This window comes from Maniola hyperantus, chromosome 15 (genome assembly GCF_902806685.2).
Source record: "Maniola hyperantus chromosome 15, iAphHyp1.2, whole genome shotgun sequence".
Classification (NCBI taxonomy): Eukaryota; Metazoa; Arthropoda; class Insecta; order Lepidoptera; family Nymphalidae; genus Maniola; species Maniola hyperantus.
Window position 1 is genome coordinate 1,292,795 of NC_048550.1, and position 23,698 is coordinate 1,316,492.

The 23,698-nt window shown below is 41.4% G+C and overlaps 1 protein-coding gene and 1 long non-coding RNA gene across 2 annotated transcripts in view; one reads left to right on the forward strand and one right to left on the reverse strand.

Moving 5' to 3' along the window:
- The window catches only part of LOC138403353 (uncharacterized), a 32,139-nt gene extending 19,563 nt beyond the window's left edge, over nt 1-12,576 (reverse strand). Inside the window, exon 1 of the long non-coding RNA XR_011237619.1 lies at nt 12,418-12,576. This is a non-coding gene — a long non-coding RNA (uncharacterized lncRNA). The remainder of the gene's footprint in view (nt 1-12,417) is intronic.
- The window catches only part of Pat1 (Protein interacting with APP tail-1), a 67,071-nt gene that overhangs the window by 1,300 nt on the left and 42,073 nt on the right, over nt 1-23,698 (forward strand). The gene's annotated exons all lie outside the window — the stretch shown is intronic.

The window sequence follows — 23,698 nt, forward strand, 5'->3', positions numbered from 1 at the left end:
TGTGTTAATAACTCTGCTTTTCCTCATTGTTATATATACAATTAAATTTCAAGAATCTATTCTATAACAGTTCTGTAATCATAACAATTTTTGTGCTACAGTTGCTCCCACCCACAACAAACTAATTAAGACATAAACACTATCTATTGTTTATTGTATCTTTTATTATCTGTTTACCACTTTTATGAGCCTCATTGTCACGCCTCTAGAGCACTTAATGTTATAGCAACCTGATTTAAATGGATAAAACAATGGCGCCGATTCTGTTGTCTTTCTCTAAACTAAATTTAGAGTATCTGCAGACAGACAGACAACATATTGCTTCTGTAAGGGTTCCGTTTTCCTTTTGAGGTACGGAACCCTGAAAAAAGTACCCCGGGGACTGTATCTCGTCTATGCAGGCCTAAACAAATATTTATAGCTACAAAAGATCGTATAAGTGGCAGACAAGGCCTCCGAGCCTACGTCTACATCGTGCAACAATTGCAGATATATCTACACTGCTCTTTGTTGCACCAATCGCTCCAATAAAACTTCCTAACACGTCCGTTCAAGCTCACTAAATGTCGTATTATGATTTAGCTATTGTTAGGATGAGAATCATCATCAGCCTGTGGACGTCCACTGTTGGACATAGGCCTTCCCTAAAGAGCGCCACCACACCCGGTCCTCAGCTTCCTCATCCAGCCACTTCCCGCCAGCCTCTTTATATCGTCGGTCCATCGTGCTGGAGGGCGTCCCACACTACGCTTGCTTAAACGCGGTCTCCACTCAAGGACTTTCCGGTTCCAACGGCCATCGCCTCTACGAAAGGCATGACCTGCCCTTTGCCACTTCAGCTTGCTAATAGTTTGGGCTATGTCAGTGATCTTGGTTCTCCTGCGGATCTCCTTATTTCGGATCTTATCCCTCAGGGAAACTCCTAACATAGCCCTCTCCATAGCTCGCTGAGTGACTTTGAATTTGTGAACAAGGCAGCCAGTGTCCACGTTTCAGCACCATAGGTGAGGACGGGAAGGATGAGAATAGATGAGATCGAATCAATTCGTTGATAAAGTCTTGTACACACACACGACTTAATCGAAAGTGAGGAAGGTAAGGTAGGTAGGTATATCGTCGATTCACGGATCAAACCGAGAGTTCCCTCACGCTAGTTAACTCTGCTAGTACTACTTAGTTGTTTTTTTGGCGAAAAGATAACATTATTATTTACCCAAGATAGATTAATGTTTAAAGTTTAATTAGGCACAATTAAAATAATACGTCAGCGTTCGTTAGCGCACATAATGCTTTAATTATGATGATACTTAACTACTTACTTAATACCTACCTTATTATTTACGCACAGTGCATTAACTTTTAAATTAAGCAAAAGGAACTTACCTTATTTATCTTGCATCTGTAGTTTTTGTCAGATTCAGTAAATTCCATGACCATTTGATTGCCTTAGATGGAAATAAAAACCGGCCAAATGCGAGTCAGGCTCGCGCAACGAGAGTTCCGTACTACAGTCGTATTTTTTCGACATTTTGCACGATAGTTCAAAAACTATGATGCATAAAAATAAACAAAAATCTGTTTTAGAATGCACAGGTGAAGCCCTTTCATATGATACCCCACTTGATATAGTTATCTTACTTCGAAAGTTGAAAATACTAATATTAGTTCATGACCACAATTTAATTTTTTTTGTGATGTAACCACAAATTCACGGTTTTCAGATTTTTCCCCTAATGTCTGCTATAAGCCCTACCTACCTGCCAAATTTCATGATTCTAGGTCAACGGGAAGTACCCTGTAGGTTTCTTGACAGATCGACAGACAGACAGACAGACAACACAGTGATCCTATAAGGGAACCCTAAAAATCCATTATTTTATTTTCAAGATTTGAAATATATTTTACTAGCAGATGCCCGCGACTTAGTTTGCGCGGAATTAGGTTTTTAAAATCCCGTGGGAACTCATTGATTTCCCGGGATACCTATGCAAAAAATCACGTCGATCCGTTGCTCCATTGTGACGTGATTAAAGGACAAACCAACAAACAAACTCACTTTCGCATTTATAATAATATGGGCAGTCACAGTGGGCACTGATACTTTATTTTTTACACAGAGTGCATTAACTTTAAAATTAAGCAAAGGGAACTTAAACCTTATTTATCTTGCATCTGTAGTTTTTGTCAGATTTAGTAAATTCCATGACCGTTTGATTGCGTTACATGGAAAATTGTTGAGGAAACTTTGGCAAAGATGAAAAAGTCCATTAATTTATTTTCAACATTTGAAATATATTTTACGAGCTGATGCCCGCGACTTCGTGCGGAATCAGGTTTTTAAAAATGCCGTGGGAACTCTTTGATTTTTCGGGATAAAAAATAGCCTTTGTGTTAATCCAGAGTATAATCTATCTCTATTCCAAATTTCAGCCAAATCCGTCCAGTAGTTTTTGCGTGATTGAGTAACAACACATCCAAACATCCACACTTTCACATTATTATAATATTGTATATTAGGATAGATCACAAACATGCATATATGTACGATAATAATATGTACCATGTATTATCAGTCATCACTATCCAGACTATAAATGCCAAAGTGTGTTTGTTTCTTGGTTTGTCCTTCTATCACGTCACAACGGAGCAACGGATTGACTTGATTTTTGCACGGATATAGTTAAAGACGTGCAGAGTGAGTAGTGACATAGAAATAAGCTTAAAATCATTAGTTCTTGGAGTCGCGTTATGTCACATGTGTGACAGGGGACTAATAAAACAATGCGTGCCAAATTTTTGTTTGCAACGCGCAACGGAATGCCATTGTTGGAACTTGGAATGCTCGGATCGCGAGTTTTTCGCGGCGGTTTTTGTCATGCAAATGGGCGCGCTCATCGAAAGTATACCTCTGCATTCTGAATACTGATAAATTACTCTGCGCATTTGCTTCTCGATTTCTCTTGGCATTAATAACAATTTAGGAATAAGTATTTGGTACAGTTCTTGCAATTCACGAAGGCGAGTGGACTTTACTTGTGGTCACGTCGGATACACGGGCATTGCGTAAGTGTGCGTGCATGTCGGACCAATCAGTCGCGAGCAAGCGCTCGCAAACGCACACATTCAGTGTACCTTACTTATACCCTTAGCCACTCGCCTTCGTGAATTGCAAGAACTGTACAAGCTGTGATAGCCTAGTAGTTACGACGTCCACCTCCTATTTAGGAGGTCGGGGGTTTGATCCCGGACAAGCACCTCTAACTTTTCAGAATTACGTGCGTTTAAAGTAATTAAATATACTTGCTTTAACGGTGAAGGAAAATATTGTGAGTAAACCTGCATGCCTGAGAGTTCTCCATAATGTTCTCAAATGTGTGTGAAGTCTACCGATCCGCACATGGCTAGCGTGGTAGACTATACCCAAAACGCTTGTCACTCTGAGAGGAGAGGAGCCCCGTTCTCCGTAGTGAGCCGGCGATGGGTAGATCATGATGATGATATGGTATTAAAGTACATCAACATCAAACATCAACAAGAAGTAGATGCGACAAAAGATAATAGTGCTACGGGTGAGCTTTGAATCGCCGATCTTTCGGATTTCAGTCCGTTGCTTTAACCGTTGAGCTATTGAGGATCTCAATGGATTTAGAATCCATCCATACTAATATTATAAATGCGAAAGTGTGTCTGTCTGTCTGTCTGCTAGCCTTTCACGGCCTATCCGTTCAACCGATTTTGATGAAATTTGGTACGGATATAGCTTTAATCCCAAAGAGTTCCCAAAGGATTTTTAAAAACCTACATCCACGCGGGCATCATCCAGTAGACTATATTAAGTTCGTCAACCCAATCGGAAGAGACCGCTTCAAGTTCGATGACAGATGTGTAGGCCACAGCAATAATATGGTAATTTTATACTATAAAAGCTTGTAATATAAAACCTTTTCCTTACTGAGCGCTGTGCAAATTAGCGCTGCCAAAAATGTACAATACAAGTTTGTCTTCTTTGTCTCTTCGAAACCAGCAAGATTGTATGTTGTAATTAACACAAGGAAGCGTTGATTGAATTATAGGCCTATAAGCATTAACGACAGTCTGGCGTAAGAGATAATGCCGTTTTATTCGTAAGAAGAGATTGGTTTGCAAATTTTTAGGGTTCCGTTTCTCCGGAGAAAAAGAAACCCTTATAGGATCACTTCGTTGTCAGTCTATCTGTCTTTCTGTCAAAACCCACCAAGGGAGTCAAAACCTATAGGGTACCGATGACCTAGAATCATGAAATTTGGCAGGTACCAATCAGTACCCTTATTTTAAATGCGAAAGTGTGTTTGTTGGTTTGTCCTTCAATCACGTCGCAACGGTGCAACGGTTTGACGTGATTTTTTGCATGGGTATAGAAAAAGATCTGGAGAGTGACATAGGCATTGATTTATTAACTACCTTAGATACAACATCACCTACAAATTCAGATGCAAAAAGCGTCCACAGTCATCTATACAAACGCAGCTATAGATAATATACACCGAGGCTCCACTCGGATCACAAAAACCAACCATATCAACTTAGCGTTAAGATTCAATTTTGTAATGAATGTTCGACAAGTACGATGTTTTGCGAACCACACCGCAGTATTTTCTATGTTCCGAATATGGAGTCGCGTTTTTATTATTATTTTAATAATTTTTTTTTGTCCGCGTAGGAAATATTCTACACGTAGGTGATTTTATGTCATTTAGGACGGAAGTACCTATTAGTGATATTATCTAAGTTAATTAACATTAATTAAGATGTTCTTTTGCATGACGTATCCGTATAAATTTGCATGCTGTAGCCGCCAGTAATTGGAATTGTGTAATGACCTGGCACCTAGGATTTGAATTATCTAATTTTTAGGGTTCCGTACCTGAAAATAAAAAAAGGAATCCTTGTGTCTGTCAAGAAAACCTATAGGGTACCTACTTCCCGTTGACCTAGAATCATGTTTGGCAGGTAGGAAGGCATTATTATAGCACAAGTAAAGGAACAAATCCGATCATCGAGAATTTGTGGTACCATCACCAAAAAATCTGTTCACCATCACCATCTGTTCGGTTCATTAAAAATAAATAAAAATTTATGACATTCATCCATTTTATGTCCATTCCTTTCAGAGAAGAGTTTTACTAGGGTTCCGCCACTTTTCGCCAATGATTTCATTCACAGGAAATCTGCAAAAAATATATATTAAGTTATCAATGTTATGGTGCGACTACGTCTGTCGGCCTGGCTGTCTGTCACAACTAGCCAGCCAGTGGACAGAAAACAAACAAACTTAGTTTTGCGGTCTTAATAAAAGTGTAAGGTCCTCAATTTATTTCCAAACTACGAAGGTTTCGGTTTGATAAAGATCCATATTGATTTCTTAAAGATATTCGGTAGTCACTAAAGATCACTTAAAAAAATTAAACTACTCCATATATTTTTGTATCCATTCTGTTCAAACGTGATTCAAACACGCCCCTATCGCGTTCTCTTTTGGCGCGTAAGCCTGGGTAAGCGTGTGAAGGAGATAGCTGCGCTGCAGAAATATTGTTATTTTAATGACAAAATAATTAAATTACGTAAGAATTTCACATTATTTCACTACTATATCGTAGTATAAATGTAAATAAAGTATATTCTTACCGAAAATATGATATTCCATCTTTTTTTTCACATTTATTAGTTTATTTTTGCACTTTTTCACGGAGCACGTCGGCATAGTTTCACCTTGTCGACTCATGCGCGACTGAGGGCAAAACTGTTCACGTTTTCTAAACTAGCACAATTGGGCCGTGCCATTTTTTGCGTGTTGATGGTGCATCTTAGGTAGTTAATAAATCAATGGACATAGGCTACTTTTTATTCTGATTTTCAAAGAGTTCCCTCGTGATTTTTAAAAATTTAATTCCACGCGGACGAAGTCGCGGGCATCAGCTAGTTTCTTATAAGCACAAGTAAAGGAAAATCCGAAAGCCGTGAATTTGTTCTTACATAACAAAAAAAAGTGTTATTTCTTTTACGATGGTACGGAACCCTTCGTTTGCGAGTTCGACACGCACTTGACCGGTTTTTATAATTTTCAAATCCCCAGTTTGTGAGGCGATATGTATGATAAACGCAATAGTTACTTCCTATTAGTTGACACCAACGACCTCTTTGTAGTATCCTACTACGCAATAAACGGGTTATTTTGGACAAAAAAAATTGCAGGCTGAAAAGTATTTAAAGAAGATTGGGCGTAAAAATGAAACGGACAGACCCACTCGCATTTTTAATACATAATAATATCTGTCCAGTAGTTTTTGTGTATAAAGGTTCGTACGCACCTGAGCGGCGCGGCGCGGCGCTTCAGTGAGCTTCACGTCGCGGCACAGAGCTTCAAAATATCATTTCTATCATTTTGTATGGCGCATATCGCACTAGAGCGGCGCGGCGCGGCGCTTCACCGCGCGTTGCCGCGCGGCACGGCTGGAGAGAATATTTTGAAGCGCACCGAAGCGACGCGCAGTGCAGTGACGCTAGTGCGACATACCCAGCGGCGCGGCGCGGCGCTTCAGTATGCGTACGTCGCTCGAATAAGATACACGCGCATCTTGTTAGGTATTTAAAGTACAGGCAAGAATCGGCAAGATAGACCTCAAAATAAATAACGTAGGTTTAATTTTTGACACATGACGTGTTCCTCATGCTCTTAGAAGTATATCCTCAAAGGTCCCAACCCCTAGGATGTCGGCTTCCCCCCTTCCCAGTGTCTAAATGTATAAATGTCTCTCCGAGCGTTATGAGAAAACATCAATGGTAAAAATAATCCTGATTAAATAACTATAATATATTATGTACATATTATACCTACCTACTTCATCTAGGTAGAATTAATAGTTTCGGAAATATGCCTACCTATTGTTGTACTTGTGTTTATATTATACTAGCTTATACCCGCGACGTCGTCCGCGTGGACTACACAAATCTCGAACCCCTATTTTACCCCCTTAGGGGTTGAATTTTCATAAATCCCTTTTTAGCGGATGTCTACGTCATATTAGCTAGTTAGCTAGCCAGCATGCCAAATTTCAGCCCGATCCGTCAAGTAGTTTGAGCTGTGCGTTGATAGATCAGTCAGTCAGTCACCTTTTTCTTTTATATAGGTATTTAGATATAATATGTACCTGTGTTTACCTGCCTATTTTATATATTCTATTGCACATAAAACAAAGACATTTTGCGAAAATGCTTTTTCTAATGTAATTTCCACAGAACCTAAGGGACTAGCTGATGCCCGCAACTTCGTTCGCGTAGATGTAGGTTTTTTAAAAATCCCGTGGAAACTTTTTGATTTTCGGGATAAAACTAGCCTATGTGTAGGTACACATAGGCTACTTTTATCCTACAGGGTATAATCTATCTCAGGTATATAGGTACTAGTAGGTAATTCCCGGAAATGTGCTCACCTATAGAAAAATCTAAATCCACGCGGACGAAGTCGCAGGCATCATCTAGTTGCATTTTTTTTTAGATTTTTAATCCCGTGTGAACTCTTTGATTTTCCGGGATAAAAAGTTGCCTACCTCTGTCAATTCCCGGAATGCAAGCTACCTCTGGTCCAAACTTCATATAAATGGGCCTTTAACAATCCTGTAGAAATTCTTTCATTTTCCAGGATAAAAAGTAGCCTGTCCTTCCCCGGGATGTAATTCAACTTTGTACCAAATTTCACAAATTCGGTTAAGCTGTTGAGCCGTGAAAAGCTAGTAGATAGACAGACAAATACACTTTTGCGTTAATAATAATATAAGTATGGATATGCATAAATATTTTTTTATAATTTCCATAAAAACTATCATCATCATCATCATCATCAACCGATAGATATGTCCACTGCTGGACATAGGTTTCTTGTAGGATTATATTACCGACCTGTGTGGTATACCTATTGTTTCTAATGTAATTTCCACAAAAACTATTAGGCAATAGCATAAAGAATTTTGTCTTCGACATTCTGAAGTAAATGTGAAATGGTACAGAGTCATTAAGAAGGCGAGGAAACAAAATGTGATATCCTTCTTGATAGCGTGACTTTGGTATGTCAGCAATCCATTTCTTCTTCTTTTTTAGGGTTCCGTACCTCAAAAGGAAAAACGGAACTCTTATAGGATCACTTTGTTGTCTGTCTGTCTGTCTGTCTGTCTGTCTGTCTGTCTGTCTGTCTGTCTGTCTGTCTGTCTGTCTGTCCGTCTGTCTGTCAAGAAACCTACAGGGTACTTCCCGTTGACCTAGAATCATGAAATTTGGCAGGTAGGTAGATCTTATAGCTGACATTTGGGGAAAAATCTGAAAACCGTGAATTTAGGGTTAGATCATACAAAAAAAATTAAATTGTGGTCATGAACTAATAATTAGTATTTTCAACTTTCGAAGTGAGTGACTATACCAAGTGGGGTATCATATGAAAGGTCTTCACCTGTACATTCTAAAACAGATTTTTATTTATTTTTATGCATCATAGTTTTTGAATTATCGAAATCATACGACTGTAGTACGGAACCCTCATTGCGCGAGCCTGACTCGCACTTGGCCGGTTTTTTCTCTTCGATAATTCGTTCTTCTTCTGCACAACAAAGAAATAATAATCAAATCCTCTTCACTGTCGCTCATCTTGCGACGTTGTTGCTCGTACGCGAACGGGTGTAGAAGTGACGCGCAAGTGACGCGAGCTGCCGCGTACTGAAGTTGTAGACCGACTGCAGAACGCGTCACCTCAGGCCGCTCGACGGTGCCTACCGCACTACAACTTCAGTACGCGGCACCTCGCGTCACTTGCGCGTCACTTTTATACCCGTTCGCGTACGAGCGCGAAGCGCCGTGCCGCGCCGCTGGGTATGTCGCACTAGCGTCACTGCACTGCGCGTCGCTTCGCTGCGCTTCAAAATATTCTCTCCAGCCGTGCCGCGCGGCAACGCGCGGTGAAGCGCCGCGCCGCGCCGCTCTAGTGCGATATGCGCCATACAAAATGATAGAAATGATATTTTGAAGCTCTGTGCCGCGACGTGAAGCTCACTGAAGCGCCGCGCCGCGCCGCTCAGGTGCGTACGAACCTTAAAGGTTCGCCTTTATAATATTTAGTGTGATAGGTATCAATGTACAATCAATGTATACCATGCAGCATGCGACATGCACCGCCCGCCCTCCCACTGCTAAACATGCAGGAAAAATCAGCCACCAGGCAAGCAATACGCACCACCACCACGGAGCACTACACAAATCCCAAAACACACTCAATATGTGATTACAGATATATATGCAGATTCGACTTGTTTCAGCGGATTATAGCAAATTAAGCTTTTGGTTCATTGTACATCATGGATTTCTGCAAAGTAACGCTTGCTTCTATACAACAGGTATCAATGTTTCAGACAGTAGCTAGCCCTAAATAGCCATAAGGATTTTTTGCATTATCTTTGCTTAGTAGAATAAAAATATATATTCATGCTACTTTGTACATTGTCGCAGCCTCTTTGACGTCATATTACTTTACTCAAACACGATGTTATTCTACTCCTATCACAATATCAATACCTACTTGATAACAATTGCTTTTTATTGTTAGGTGTTTTGCATAACACTCCTAATATCTAATATACCTATATTTTTCTGATCTTGTATTATGATATTTTATGGATCTGTTTTTATGACTAGGTATTACTTGTATAATTATTATTAAAAAAAATTGTATCAAAAAAAAATATTATAATTAATATTTAAATTATATATTATTAAGGAATAAAAAAAGTGGACAGGGAAGCAATTATCTTTATGAGAATAAAGATAATTGCTTCCCTGTCCACTTTTTTTTATTCCTTAATGTTAAACTCTACCAGTGACCCTTGGCAGTGGGAGAGGTTATAAAGGAAGAAGAATAGGTACAACAAAGTTCCTTGTTGTAGGTACAACAAAGTTCCTTGTTGTAGGTACAACAAAGTGTAAGGCCAGCCTTAACCCTATCGATTGGTTTAAAAAATAATGATTTGTTATCTTTAACTGAATGTACTTTTGCTCCATGTTTTGCTCCATGCCCCGTTCGTCATAGAATATAGGTACAAGTACATGTTGTTAAACGTATGTAACATCCTGGCAAACTGAGGCTAGGACCGATGTTGATGTATCAAAAGAATAATGATTCGGAACGGAAATCTAACACGACCGGTAAAAGATCAAGCATCAAACGCATGAAACGACACCGACGAACTAGGAATTATATTTTAGACTAGCTGATAGTATGACAGACAAAAACTTTAAAAACGTGTAATTCCGTTATGGTACAGTTCAAATAACCATATGAGCAGTTACATCGAAATTACAGACAGACTTTAGCCTTTCACGGCCCATCCGTTCAACCGATTTTGACGAAATTTGGTACAGCGATAGCTTGCATCCCGAGGAAGGACATGGGCTACTCTTTATCCCGGAAAGTCAAAGAGTTCCCACGGGATTTTTAAAAACCTAAGTCGCGGGCATCATCTAGTATATCATAAAAGTCGTTTTCACAGGTAGTACTTACCTATTAAAGTAAATAGGAACGTATTTGAGTACGAGGCCTGCCTGTTAAAGTCGTGTCAGATTTTTAGGGCAAATCTGTAGAAAATTCCTTTGAAGAAAAAAAATCTCAGCCTCAAAAACTTAAAAGCGTCGTGTACCAGTTTTAAGAGTAGGTCAAAGCAGTTGAAATTTCTGTTAGCAAACCTACATTTTTAGGGTTCCGTACACGAAGGGTGCCAACGGGACCCTATTACTAAGACTCTGCTGTCCGTCCGTCTGTCTGCCAGCGGGCTATATCTCGTGAACCGTAGTAGCACAGTTTCACGATTTCAAGGCTGTGGTAGTAGGTAGAGAATTAAAATTTTTACAGAATGTGTATTTCTATTGCCTGCCACTATAACGACAAATAATGATTTTTTTTAAAAATGGCCGAAAGAAAATTAAAAAAAAATTAAACAGTATTACTTATTGCGTGTATGATGGGTACGGAACCATTCGTGTGCGAGTCCGACTGACCGATTTTGTTTAAGTTGGCAAAAAAATAAGCTACTGGAGTGTGTACCAAACACTTGCAAGTCCAGTTTTAGCATGACTTTCGTAAAATTTATCCTGCAACCAGTGGCGTGCACAGGGTTTGAAGCCAGGGTAGGCACTAGTTAAGTAGGAACCTGTTCACTGGTAGGTCATAATGAAAAATATGCATTGAGCTATTACAACTGGGGTAAGCAGTGCATTTATGCCTCTATGACCTGCACGCCACTGCCTGCAACAGTAAATAATACAGCGATCACCGCTTTTGTTGTTATGGATTTATTAAAGGAAGTATTTTCCATAAGCTATACAATACTTTAGCCCAATTGCGAGAAGGAGGTTGGCCGCCGAATCCAACTCGGCTGGGCAGAAACGTATTCATCGTTATCGTAATCGTCAAAAAATTCTGCCCTTTGATTGGTTGATTCGCTGTTTACATTTTTTCACAGCCAATCTAAGAGCAGAATTTGTTGACGATTATGATAGCGTTTTTCTTACACAATTGGGGGGCTGAATTGCCAGACGAACATTAAACCAGTAACACCAACCTCTGTACAACTTGCAAGGCGATATCCAACCCTATGCCCCTATATATAAGTATAATGATGGCGTAACAGTTATTGTGCCATAATTACGGACCTGCGGGCAACTGGGTTGCTTGCCTTCACCTAAAAATGCTAATCGCTAGCGGTAAACTGAGGTTTGAGACGCGCGCAAATCTAACGGTAAAGGACTGACCGATATGGTACTTATATGGAGGCTTAGGAAAATCTTCACCTTTTAGGTACATAGTAGTTACTAAGTATGATATTAACAGTAAACCTAAGGACTGGCTGATGAGACAGCTATAATCTACAGCGTGTTTGATAACAATATATCAAATGAGGTATGAAATAATAAAAAAGTGGCGCGTCCAGCAGTGGGCGCAAACAGGCTGATAATAATCAATCATTGATCATCATGGAGGTATAGAAAGAAGTCGTGTCACGTTTCTTGAACCAGGAAGTTGTTGTCGGAACGATAAAGCGAACGATATGTGTGGCGCTGCACTGGTACTGATTCTGAGCACAACTAAATTTTAGAGCATTCGCATCCTCTTCTTACTAATATAATATGAAAAAGACAGACATAGTTTGACAATGTGGCTAATTCCGTTGTACACAATCTCTAAACTAAACTAAAATGGCACCTCTAAATCTATTGCTATCCCTTTCATAATGTTGCTTGCGGAAAAGAATAGCACTAGGTTTGGAACTGTTAATTTAGTTTAGTTTAGAGATTGTGTACAAGAGAATTGGCCCCAGTTTTAGGTTTAATTTAGAGCCGTCAAACCTCGTGACTTTAGCTGCCAGTCGCGAGCGTATCGTTTAAATTTGTAGCGTGCACTAAAATTTAGAGTCTTTAAATGTAAAATTCATGTTCCGTTCCTTTTTAGCAATATTAAAAAGAAAAAGATGCAGATAGTCTAAATTGAGTTTAGAGAAAGACAACGGAATCGGTGCCACTGTTTAACTACAGTTCGTACGAGCAATAAATCTCGACGCTGCGTCATATCAGTACCTACACGTGCGTAAATCGCGAGCGCTATTGTTATTTTAAACATGATTGTAGGTACTCGTAATTTTTGTTTTTTTATTTAAGAACTAGGTTATGCCCGCGTCTTCGTCCGCGTGGACTACACAAATTTCAAACCCCTACCCCATTAGGAGTTGAATTTTCAAAATCCTTTCTTAGCTGATGTCTACGTCATAATAGATAGCTGCATGCCAAATTTTAGCCCGATCCGTCCAGTAGTTTGAGTTGTGCGTTGATAGATCAGTCAGTCACCTTTTCCTTTTATATATTTAAACTAGCTTATGCCTGCGACTTCGTCCGCGTGGACTACACTAATTTCAAACCCTCATATTACCCCCACCATCATCATCATCAACCAACAGACGTCCACTGCTGGACATAGGTCTCTTGTAGGGACTTCCACACGCCACTGTCTTGCGCCGCCTGGATCATGCGGCTCCCTGTGACTCGTCTGATGTCGTCCGTCCACCTAGTGGGGGTCTTCCAACGCTGCGTGTTCCGGTGCGAGATCGCCATTCCAGCACCTTGGGACCCCAACGTCTATCGGTTGTACGAACTATGTGCCCTGCCCATTGCCACTTCAGCTTCGCAACCCGTTGAGCTATGTCGGTTACTTTAGTTCTCCTACGGATCTCCTCATTCCTGATTTGATTACGTAGAGATACTCTAAGCATAGATCTTTCCATCGCCCGCTGAGTGACTCGGAGCTTTCTTATGAGGCCCATAGTTAGCGACCATGTCTCCATCTTACCCCCATAGAGGTCGAATTTTCAAAAAAAATCTTAAATAAGAAATACTTAAAATTATTTAAATAAGACATGAATTTTGCAGTTTATTTTATTAAATCAAAAAGTTCTCAGAATATCTAATTAGTAATTACTTAATTACTTCACGAGAACGTGCCGCACAATAAAAATAAATAAAAATATATATCCACAATTTATGTTAATACAACTAACTTACTGACATGTCATAAATCTTAGGCCTCGTTTACGGAGACGCGGGGCGTCGCGCGTCGCGTGTGGCGTGGCGTCTCGCGGCGCGTCGTACGTTTTTTTTGTTTACGGTGCGGCGGCGCGTGAAGCGGCACTTAGCATCGCACGCGTAATCACAAACATATGACAATATACGATGTTGTTCATAGAGATGCGAGGCGCGAAGAGTGGCGGTGCCCGCCGCTGTGCCCGCGGCGTTGCACGCGGCGGGCGCGTCTGCGTTATGCGATATTCAAATAAAGACTGGCAGAAGGTTCCGCTGCGGGCATCGCTTTATCGAGAATTGCCGCCGCGTGCGGCGCGGCGCCACGATGAACGCCGCGTGGGACGCGTCGATGCCATCCGCGGGCTCGGCCGCAAAAAACGCTCCATCTCAAACAAACGCGTCTAAAATTGCTTCTCCGTAAACACACTCATACAGTAACGCCATGTTTCAATTCAGTGCGGGCCGCGCCGCCCATCGCAACGCGCGACGCCCCGCGTCTCCGTAAACGAGGCCTTAGAGCTCCAACCGCTGTCACAGAATATATAATAGTACTAACGTACCGCTATTTAGATTGTTCCATGTAGGTACGAGACAGCTCGAGATCGCAATCGGGGTATGAGGCGTGGGGAGACGCCCCGCGCACCCGCACTATCCCGCACCGGATTAGCGCGGGGGTTGTGCGGGTCGTCCCCGCCCCGATTGCCATCATGATCTGTCGCGTACTATCATCATCATCATGATCAACCCATCGCCCGACTCACTACAGAGCAAGGGTCTCCTCTCAGAGTGAGAAGGGTTTTGGCTATAGTCTACCACGCTGGCCATGTGCGGATTGATAGACTTCACACACCTTTGAGAACATTATGGAAAACTCTCAGGCATGCAGGTTTCCTCACGATGTTTTCCTTAACCGTTAAAGCAAGTGATATTTAATTGCTTAAAATGCTCATAACTCTGAAAAGTTAGAGGTGCGTACCCGGGATCGAACCCCTGACCTCCGATTAGAAGTCGGATGTCCTAACCACTAGGCTATCACAGCTTCTACTACACAGCTGTTTTATTACAACCGCCACTAAGAGAGAATTAAAAAAAAATGTGCATTCTGAATCCGCGCGAGGAAGCTTATAAAAAAAAATTAAAGTAAGAATAAGTTAGTGGTGCACGGCCAGTGGCCACTCATCTCGGTGTCTTTAGTCATCTCGAGTAACGGCGTACCGTCTGAGTGTTACGGTACCTCATCATTTGTACCAAGATATTTGAAGGTCAGAGCGGCCGTTGGAAAAATTTACTTTCAATACGAAAATTTGGGCTCATTTGTTTTGGTATTATCTCACAATTATTAGCCTATTTGCGTCGTCTACTACTGTACATAGGGCTTTCCGTGGGCGCGACACTCAATTCTCCACCTTTCTTATCCAGTCACTTATCACCACCTGTGTAGCCTTATAGCCACGCTGCGCTTGCTGGTAATCGGCCTAGCGGCCATGAATTAGACATGGTCTACCCATTTCCATTTCAGGTTGCTAATCTTTTGTGCTATCTCATGATTATTATTAGCCTATTTGCGTCGTGCTGCTCATAGATCTATCCAAGGGCCCACTTTCAGTCCTCCGCTTTCCTCATCCAGCCATTTCATGCCACCTTCTTTAAGCTATTCACTAGGCTTTTAGAGACAGACTTACCGGTACGCGGTTGCCATTCCACAACGCGTCTGCCTCAGCGACCAAAATTCTTCAATTCCTGCCTCATTGCCACTTCAGCTTACTAATCCTTTGTATTATCTATTGCTTGAATAGGTAAATTGTAATAATCTGCAGAATTCTCACTGTGGCTTCTTCTTAGCTTATGATTTCCGACAATTGGTCGTATCTACTACTAATAATATGTTGAAATATCTTTGAGTTTGTAACGCCCACAGCCCACAGACCACCAACACGCTGATTTTTTTATCGATAACCACAGAATATGGAGTTGAACCGAATTTAAAATTGTGTTCAGTTATTTTTAATTGCAATGAGTAACTTTTGTTTTTTGGAGCAGGACTCCGTTATTTGAAAGTGAACTCTTACGTTCACTTATACGGAGCATTATTTCTCTCCGTATAACGAGGTAAATCTAGATTTGCGTTATATACTTTTGACTGAACTGCAATCACGACCTAACAGAAATTCATGATTATTAAAGTCGTAGAAAGAGATTACGACGTAGAGATTAGTCAACGAGATATTGTTGAATTTCTTAGTGTTCATACGATAGATGGACGGGAGGGAGTTTCTCTACGTGATCAAATCAGAAAGGAGGAGATCCATAGGAGAACCAGAGTAACTGACATAGCTCAACGGGTTACGAAGCTGCAATAAGCAGTGCACTTAGTTCGCGAAACCGATACACGTTGGGGTCCCAAGAAGATGCTAGAATTGCGCACACTATGTTTACTTGAAATTTCCGACTCCAGCGGTCATCGCTCCTACATTACGCATGGCCTGCCCACTGCCACTTCAACTTGTTGATAGGGCTACGTCATTGACCTTAGCTCTTCCGCGAATCTCCTCATTTTGTGTCTCATCCCATCAGAAGAACTCCTCACCTAGCTCGCGAATCTATACAACTGTTAATACAGTGCTCCAGGTTAGCTAGTTTAGGTGTATTTCCGCATCAGTATTTTTTTTTTAAACTACCCCCATGTTCTATCTCCAAGAACCGAAGATATAATATACTAACTGATGCCCGCGACTTCATTCGCGTGGAATTAGGTTTTTTAAAAATCCCGCCTTTATCACTCTTCAGGTCTTTTTCTATACCCATGCAAAAAAGCATGTCAATTCGTTGCACCGTTGGGACGTGATTGAAGGACAAACCAACAAACAAACACACTTTCGCATTTATAATAAGGGTACTTATAAATATCCTTACTGTGTGCTTCAGTGTAGCAGTGGAGCATCAAAGTGAACTACAAAAGACTGGCCAATAAGCGTGCAATCATTTTATTAAAGTTGTAGACCGTTTACCCCTGCCCGCACGCCTGCAGGGTTAGCATGGGCGGGGATATAATTTTCTCCCCGGGGAAAGGATAAAATCTTTATCCCCTCCGACAGCTTTATCCACTTTCCGAGCTTGGGCTCACGGGTGGATATAATTATCCACAGTGAATAAAACGGGGGACTTTTCGGTTTTTGGATCTTTTCCTTTACCTTTATTGGGTTAATGGTAATTGGTATTTGGGACCTATGTTGGGTTTATGTTGGGGTTCCCAACCATATTCCAAACATAACCCAAACACAACCCAAACATAACACAAACACAACCCAAACATAACCTAAACCCAACAGGTACCGCGAGACATGTTTTGATTTTTTAAGTTCTATGAGAATAAACTTAAACCCACGTCTAATGTCGAGGATAAAATTGTCCCCGATTTAGGGATAACTTCTCCTCTCCCCTGTTGCCGTGCTTTGAGAGGTGGACAAGTAAATTTTATCCCTCGTCAGTGGATATAATTGGGGGATAAAATTTTTGTCTCCTGCCCATGCTAGGGGGCCTGGGACGACCGAGTGACTCACGACAACAAACACATCTACCTACTTCAGTTATTACTATAGGTATAGGTATAGCCTATAGTTGTTTGACTCGTCTCTATGGAACTACTATTTATAATTTCAGTTGGTAGGTACTCGTAGATTCCATGACTCGTAGTTCGAGCAGCTCGACGTCCGCCGTGTACCTACCTAATGTATTGTATATTATACTACTGTTTAAACTTTAACCAATAGAAAGGTACATTATTCCTGAGTGACACAGGCTATATTTTTTTTTAATAGAGTTCCCTACGAAAATTGTAATAAGCTACCCGTGCGAAGCCGGGCGGGTCGCTAGTTCTGTATGGTATTTTTGACAAACAACATTGTTGCTAGTAAGTTATCGAGTTACGGATAGATTGATTAATGATTACGGCCGTAAATCTACCATTTGAAAGCTAGCTCCATTTCCGCGTAGCATTGACTGCCACACAGGCCACAGAGGTCACTGCAAAGACTTTGAAAGTTATAATTACCTTCTTTCTACAACCTTCAAACTTGAACAATTACCAAACTTCTGTTTCGCTGTTGTTCCTTACTTGTTACGTATGTCTAAACAGAATTGTCTATTTATGAACAGCTGAATCAGAGTGAACTAGAGTGAGGGATCCTGAATCCATACTAATATTATAAATGCGAAAGTGTGTCTGTCTGTCTGCTAGCTTTTTACGGCTCAACCGATCAACCGATTTTGACGAAATTTGGTACAGATAGCTTGCATCCCGGGGAAGGACATATGCTACTTTTTATCCCGGGAAATTGAAGAGTTCCCACAGGATTTTTAGAAACCTAAATGCATGCGGACGAAGGCATCCTCCAGTCAACAATATATCAAAGATCAGGCTATGGTGATGTAAAATCAAAGAAAAATTGGGCTACTTTAAGGTTACATGCGTGAAATGTACTAACATTTGACGCCTGTCAGTGACGTCGAAGCGTCGACATTTTGTTAGAAGGTCAAGCACAGTTCAAGACAGTCGGGGAGACTGTCTTGAACTGTGCTTCCAGTCCACATGCAGACCGCATGTGGTCACACTGAAAAGTATATTTAATCAAAACGAAAGTTCACAAATTGATGTTACTTAACTTTGTCCTTTCGCTTTTTAAAGTGGATTACACACCACGATCGAAGTTAACTTTAATAATAGGTATCTATTTACCTAGGAAATTGGAGATTGTTGAAAACAATATCGTCAGATATAATTATTTTAATTTCAAATTCAGTCATTTGTTTTGTTTTTGTGAAATTTTGGTACTTTATGGCGCCATGGACAAACTGAAAATTCGTAAAACTTTCGAATATGAGTTCCTACGTGGAAATACCGCTGCGCAAAAAACATCATGTACGGGCCTAACACTGCTTGCATAAAGACGGTCCAATTTCTATACAAATCTCCAGTTTCATAAGTAAATACTACAATCTGGCAATTCTAACGTTCCAAGTTCCAATGCAGAATGTCAGCCGATCACTTTCCCTGCTCAGTGAAACTGGTTGCTCGTATCGGTGTAAGTGTTACGGTCCCTTTCGCTTTTCAAGGTGAATTTCACCAATCAATCTGGCATTAAGGTCGTATTCGTCGTCTCGATCTATGGAACTCCACTGTTGGACATAGGTCTCTTGGAGGGATTTCCACACTTCATGGTTTTACGCCGCTTTATAACTACTCCCTGCGACTCTTGATCTTATCTGTTTCAGGAGACTACTAACAATTCGGTAGTAGAACGGTGGCATAGTCGCTATTTCAGCGTCTTGGGACCCCAACGTCCTGTCCTCGAAAGCCTTTAGGTATCAAAGTCATCATTAATTTGTCACCAACCTTGTCAGTTTAGTTTGCTAACAAAACCTCCCTACTGCTCTGTTGCCCGTATGCCTACTTTGGGCATTGCCCTTGGCAAAATTGGTTCTGTTGTGATTCGATAGGCATTTATTGTCACACCTTTTTATGTTTGTAATGCCAAGCTAGCTCAGCTTTTGTTTTGATTGTGGTTGATCGTGGCTCCCTCGAGATAGGCCTCCAATTTGAAGGCTGTGCGAATGGCATGGATTTCATGCCTGGCCCGCTTCTATAGAGCATCAGGGATACCAGAATATAATGCTCCTTTGCAGTCATGCGCATTAAATTTGGACCAGTACCAACGGAATCCTGGCATGATAGCTAGCAGGCTTGATTGCTTGTTAAACTGGCCATACATGACCAAGTTTACTATCAAGCTTGCAGCGGACTTGAAGCGACGTCCAGTTTGCAATGCATCCATAAATACCACTCGCGTTCAAGTTTGCGATCTAGTTTGCATGATGCCGTACCAGTTGAAACGACGGCGTCACCAGTAATGGATGATGGCTAATAGGCATATTGCCTGCTGTAAACCGCTGCTGTGGGGTTTCATCCGGTATTGAAGAGCCAAGCAGACGTGATTCACATAACTTCGTGAGCGTGCGGGCCAACGTGACGCTCAATATATGAAATCAAGTCTGTTTTAATTTTCAGTTCAATTTTTAAGCAGTTAATTCTAAACCCCAAAGTCTAATGCCCGATTTCACGAACATCCCCTAAACAATCACATAGTTAGATGACCGCTAAGCTAAAAGGTCCCCTAAATCAACCCATAACTAAAATTTGTTTTCACGAACGCAACAGGCCTCTAACTATGGGACTCCTCCGTATGTGACAGATTTTTTACGACGATAGTGAATGATACAGAGTTGTTGTTACCGGTTATATCGGAATTGGTTAATTTTTATAGAAAAAATACGTAATTCATGTATTATTTTAACGGAGAAATATTTCTTTTGTATTTTGACCGATACATATTATAATTTTGTGTGAATATACAATAAAACATCATATTTTTAGTCTATGTTTGACACTCTGTTAGATCTTTGCTTTGACTGTTTTGGGATGTATTGCGAATTTTATTAAATAGAGTACTTGTAGTACGTGAAAGGTCGAGATGGCAATCGGGGTATGAGGCGGGGGGACGCCCCGCACACCCACACGTCACCCGTGGTTTCCCAAACCGGGCTGTACGGGTGTGCGGGGCGTCCCCCCGCCTCAGACCCCCATTGATATCTCGACCTGTCACGTACTACGAGTACTCTATTTACCGCGCATTTTGTATTATATTTTATTAAGTATCCCCAATAAATAAAATAAGTACCTTTTAGTTAGCAGTTAGCACCAAACAGACTCATTCGAACCATTCAAAATTTACCGTTAGGTGAGCAATAAACTACCTACCTAACCTTTTATGCTTTTATTTCGTAGCTTCAATAGTAGATAAGTTAGGTTTTTTTAGTTTTAATTTGGATTGAAGTTTATTTTACAGAATTGTTATTTATTATAATACCTATTTGATTCAATATTATATAAAATTTAGATATATGAAAAACTTAACTATTATCAGGAAATCCCAAAAAAATTGCTATCATTTTTCCCCAACAAATATAATAATTATTGTTAATATTAATAACCTCTATCTTCGAAAAAATATATTTTATCGAAATAGTTATCTCTGTACCAAATTTCGTCCAAATCGGTTGAATGGATGGGCCATGAAAAACTAGCAGACAGACAGACAGACGCATTTTCGCATTATTATGTATTAGTATGAAGGATATAGTATCAATCATATCTAAATTATGAAGGAAATCAAATAAATCAGTGTCCATCATGCCTTCTTTAAGTAACTTTTACTTATGTGAAGGTTTATGGGACCAATTATCCACCTCCTAAATTTAGGAGACCGTTTAGTCAGTAAGGGACTGTTTAAAACTGGTGAAACAGAAACCATCCCCTAACTGGCCCCTAAATATAATTAGGGGTCCCTTAAATCTTATGGGTCGTTGGTGAGATTGGGCATAAGACCCCTAATTCTCTATGGCGGGCACATGCTCTTGATTAGGACGCGTCCGCGCGTCTTCCCTCCAATTTCTCGTAAATATTAAGAGTTTGTTGTACACGCTGGCTGGCCGCCCCGCAGGACGCACCCGCTGCGACCTGGGCCGCAGACTAAATGTTAGAAGAAAGCGCAACACTTCCCCTTAACAATGTCGATGTCGGCTTGGCGGCTCGGTGGCTCGGTTTCACTTTCGCGCGCTTACGTAACCGCGACCTCTGTCGCTTCGCAACCTGCCATTGCAGGCTCCATCAATAACTATACTTTATGGCTTTTGATACGATAGACGACGAGATAGAACGATAGACGTTGGGGCCCAAGGTGCTGGAATGGCGACCTCGCAGCGTTGGAAAACCCCCCACTAGGTGGACGGACGACATCAGACGAGTAGCAGGGAGCCGCTGGATGCAGGCGGCACGAGACCGTGGCGTGTGAAAGTCCCTACAAGAGACCTATATCCAGCAATGGACGTCTATTGGTTGATGATGGTGATGATGATGATGATGGCTTTTGATTAACTACACATTCCTGATCTAATAACGCTTTCCTAGTTTCCTTTTCTCCTTTAGCATAGTTCTAGATAACGGATCTATGGAATTAGCCACAAGTCTTCAATCATTTCTCATTTTCGTCGAATTACCTACATTTGTAGTTCACGAATTTTGTAGTGTAACTAGCTGATACCCGCGACTTCCTCCGCGTGGAATTAGGTTTTTTAAAATCCCGTTCCCACTCTTTGATTTTCCGGGATAAAAAGTAGCCTATGTCACGTTCCAGGTCTTTATCTATACCCATGCAAAAAATCACGTCAATCCGTTGCACCGTTGCGACGTGATTGCAGGACAAACCAACAAACAAACACACTTTTGCATTTAGAATAAGGGTACTGATTGTGAGTGTTCCAGGAATGATTAGGATCTGCGTAGTTCGTGGTAACTACGTGCGGTATTAACTTGGGTGTTTGTTTTGTTTGGCCCCATACGACGCTTCAACAGAAAAATCCCTTTTAAATGTTAAGACATTTCATTTTATTGTTAACTAGCTTATGCCCCCGACTTGACGTGTCTGCGTGGACTACACAATTTTCCAACCCCTATTTTACCCCCTTAGGGGTTGAATTTTTAAAAATCCTTAGCGGATGCCTACGTCATCTAGTCGGGTCATTAGGATCTTAGCGGTGCTGTGCGGGTGTTATCGGGCTGTTATCAGTGCACCAGTAAAGGCCACACACACACACGATCGGACTTTGAGAGTTAGGGAATAGAGAGTGCATCTGTGTTTTCAGACACACTCCTGACTCCTCCGCAGGGGCCGCCCCGCACGCCTACCTGCGCAGCCCCCGCGGGTGACGTGCTGGTGTGCGGGGCGTCCCCCCGCCTCATACCCCGATTGCCATCTCGACCTTTTTTTTTTTTTTTCCGTTCGGGGAGGAGGAAAATCCTCATGGATGCCTCCGGCATGCCCGACTCCAACACAATGGCCTACGGACTAAAAACCTCCTCCCCCCCCTCCGCTCTATCTTTCAGGTAAAACCTTTGCATTGCATCTGAAAGATGGCTGTCTTTACAGTTTAGGCTTTATCTTTTTTCTGCCTATCCCATTCATCCGAGATTCTTCTTTTAATAATAGCACGCAACATTTCAGTGCATGCATTCCACTGTGATTCGCTTGAGAGCATACGAGGGACAAGATTTGTAGGCGTTATTGATTCGCCTTCTCCCTGGGCTTCTTTTCTTTTGTGCTCGAACTCCACACACTGAAATATTGCGTGCTCTGGCGTGTCTTCTGCACCGCAATACGAGCATGAGTCACTGGGCGCTTTCCCAATAGCATGGAGGTAGGTATTAAACACACCATGGCCACAAAGTGCTTGAGTTATAAACTTATCCACTTCTCCGTGTTTCCTTCCTATCCAGAGCTTTACGTTGGGGATAAGTTTTCTCGTCCACTGTCCTTTTCCTCCCTTTTCCCACTCCGTCTGCCACTCTTCCATTGTACGGTTTCGCTCTTCTTCTGGTGTCCTTTGGTCTTCACTGTTGTACATTCTTGTACGTTCCCTCGCCAATCTTTCGATAGGTATCAGGCCAGCTATCACCAACACCGCGTCCAGCGATATAGTTCTGTACGCACCGCAGATTCGTATAGCCATCTGCCTTTGTACCTTGCACAGCATATGTTTGTATTTAGCGCAATTCAGTACTCTACCCCATACCGGGACTGCATATAGCATTACAGAGTGGGAAACTGAAGCTAATACTCTCCTTTTGCTAGCCCTGGGGCCTCCTTGTTTAGGCATTAAGTGGCTCAGTGCCATTGTAAGCCGATCTGCCTTCTCCGATACTTCCTCAGCATGCTTGCAGAAAGTTAGGCTTTTATCAAACCATACGCCAAGGTATTTTAATTTATCTTTAGGTTTTATCCTGACCCCTTCCAGCAAGAATGTAATGGGCTTAAATTGTCTGCGTCCACTCAGCATAATAGCTTCAGTTTTTTCTGGAGCTAAACGCAGCCGTTTTCGCGCCATCCATCCGCTTATATTTGCCAGTGCCTTGTTTGCCTTTGTCATGAGATCGTCCTCCTTGCGG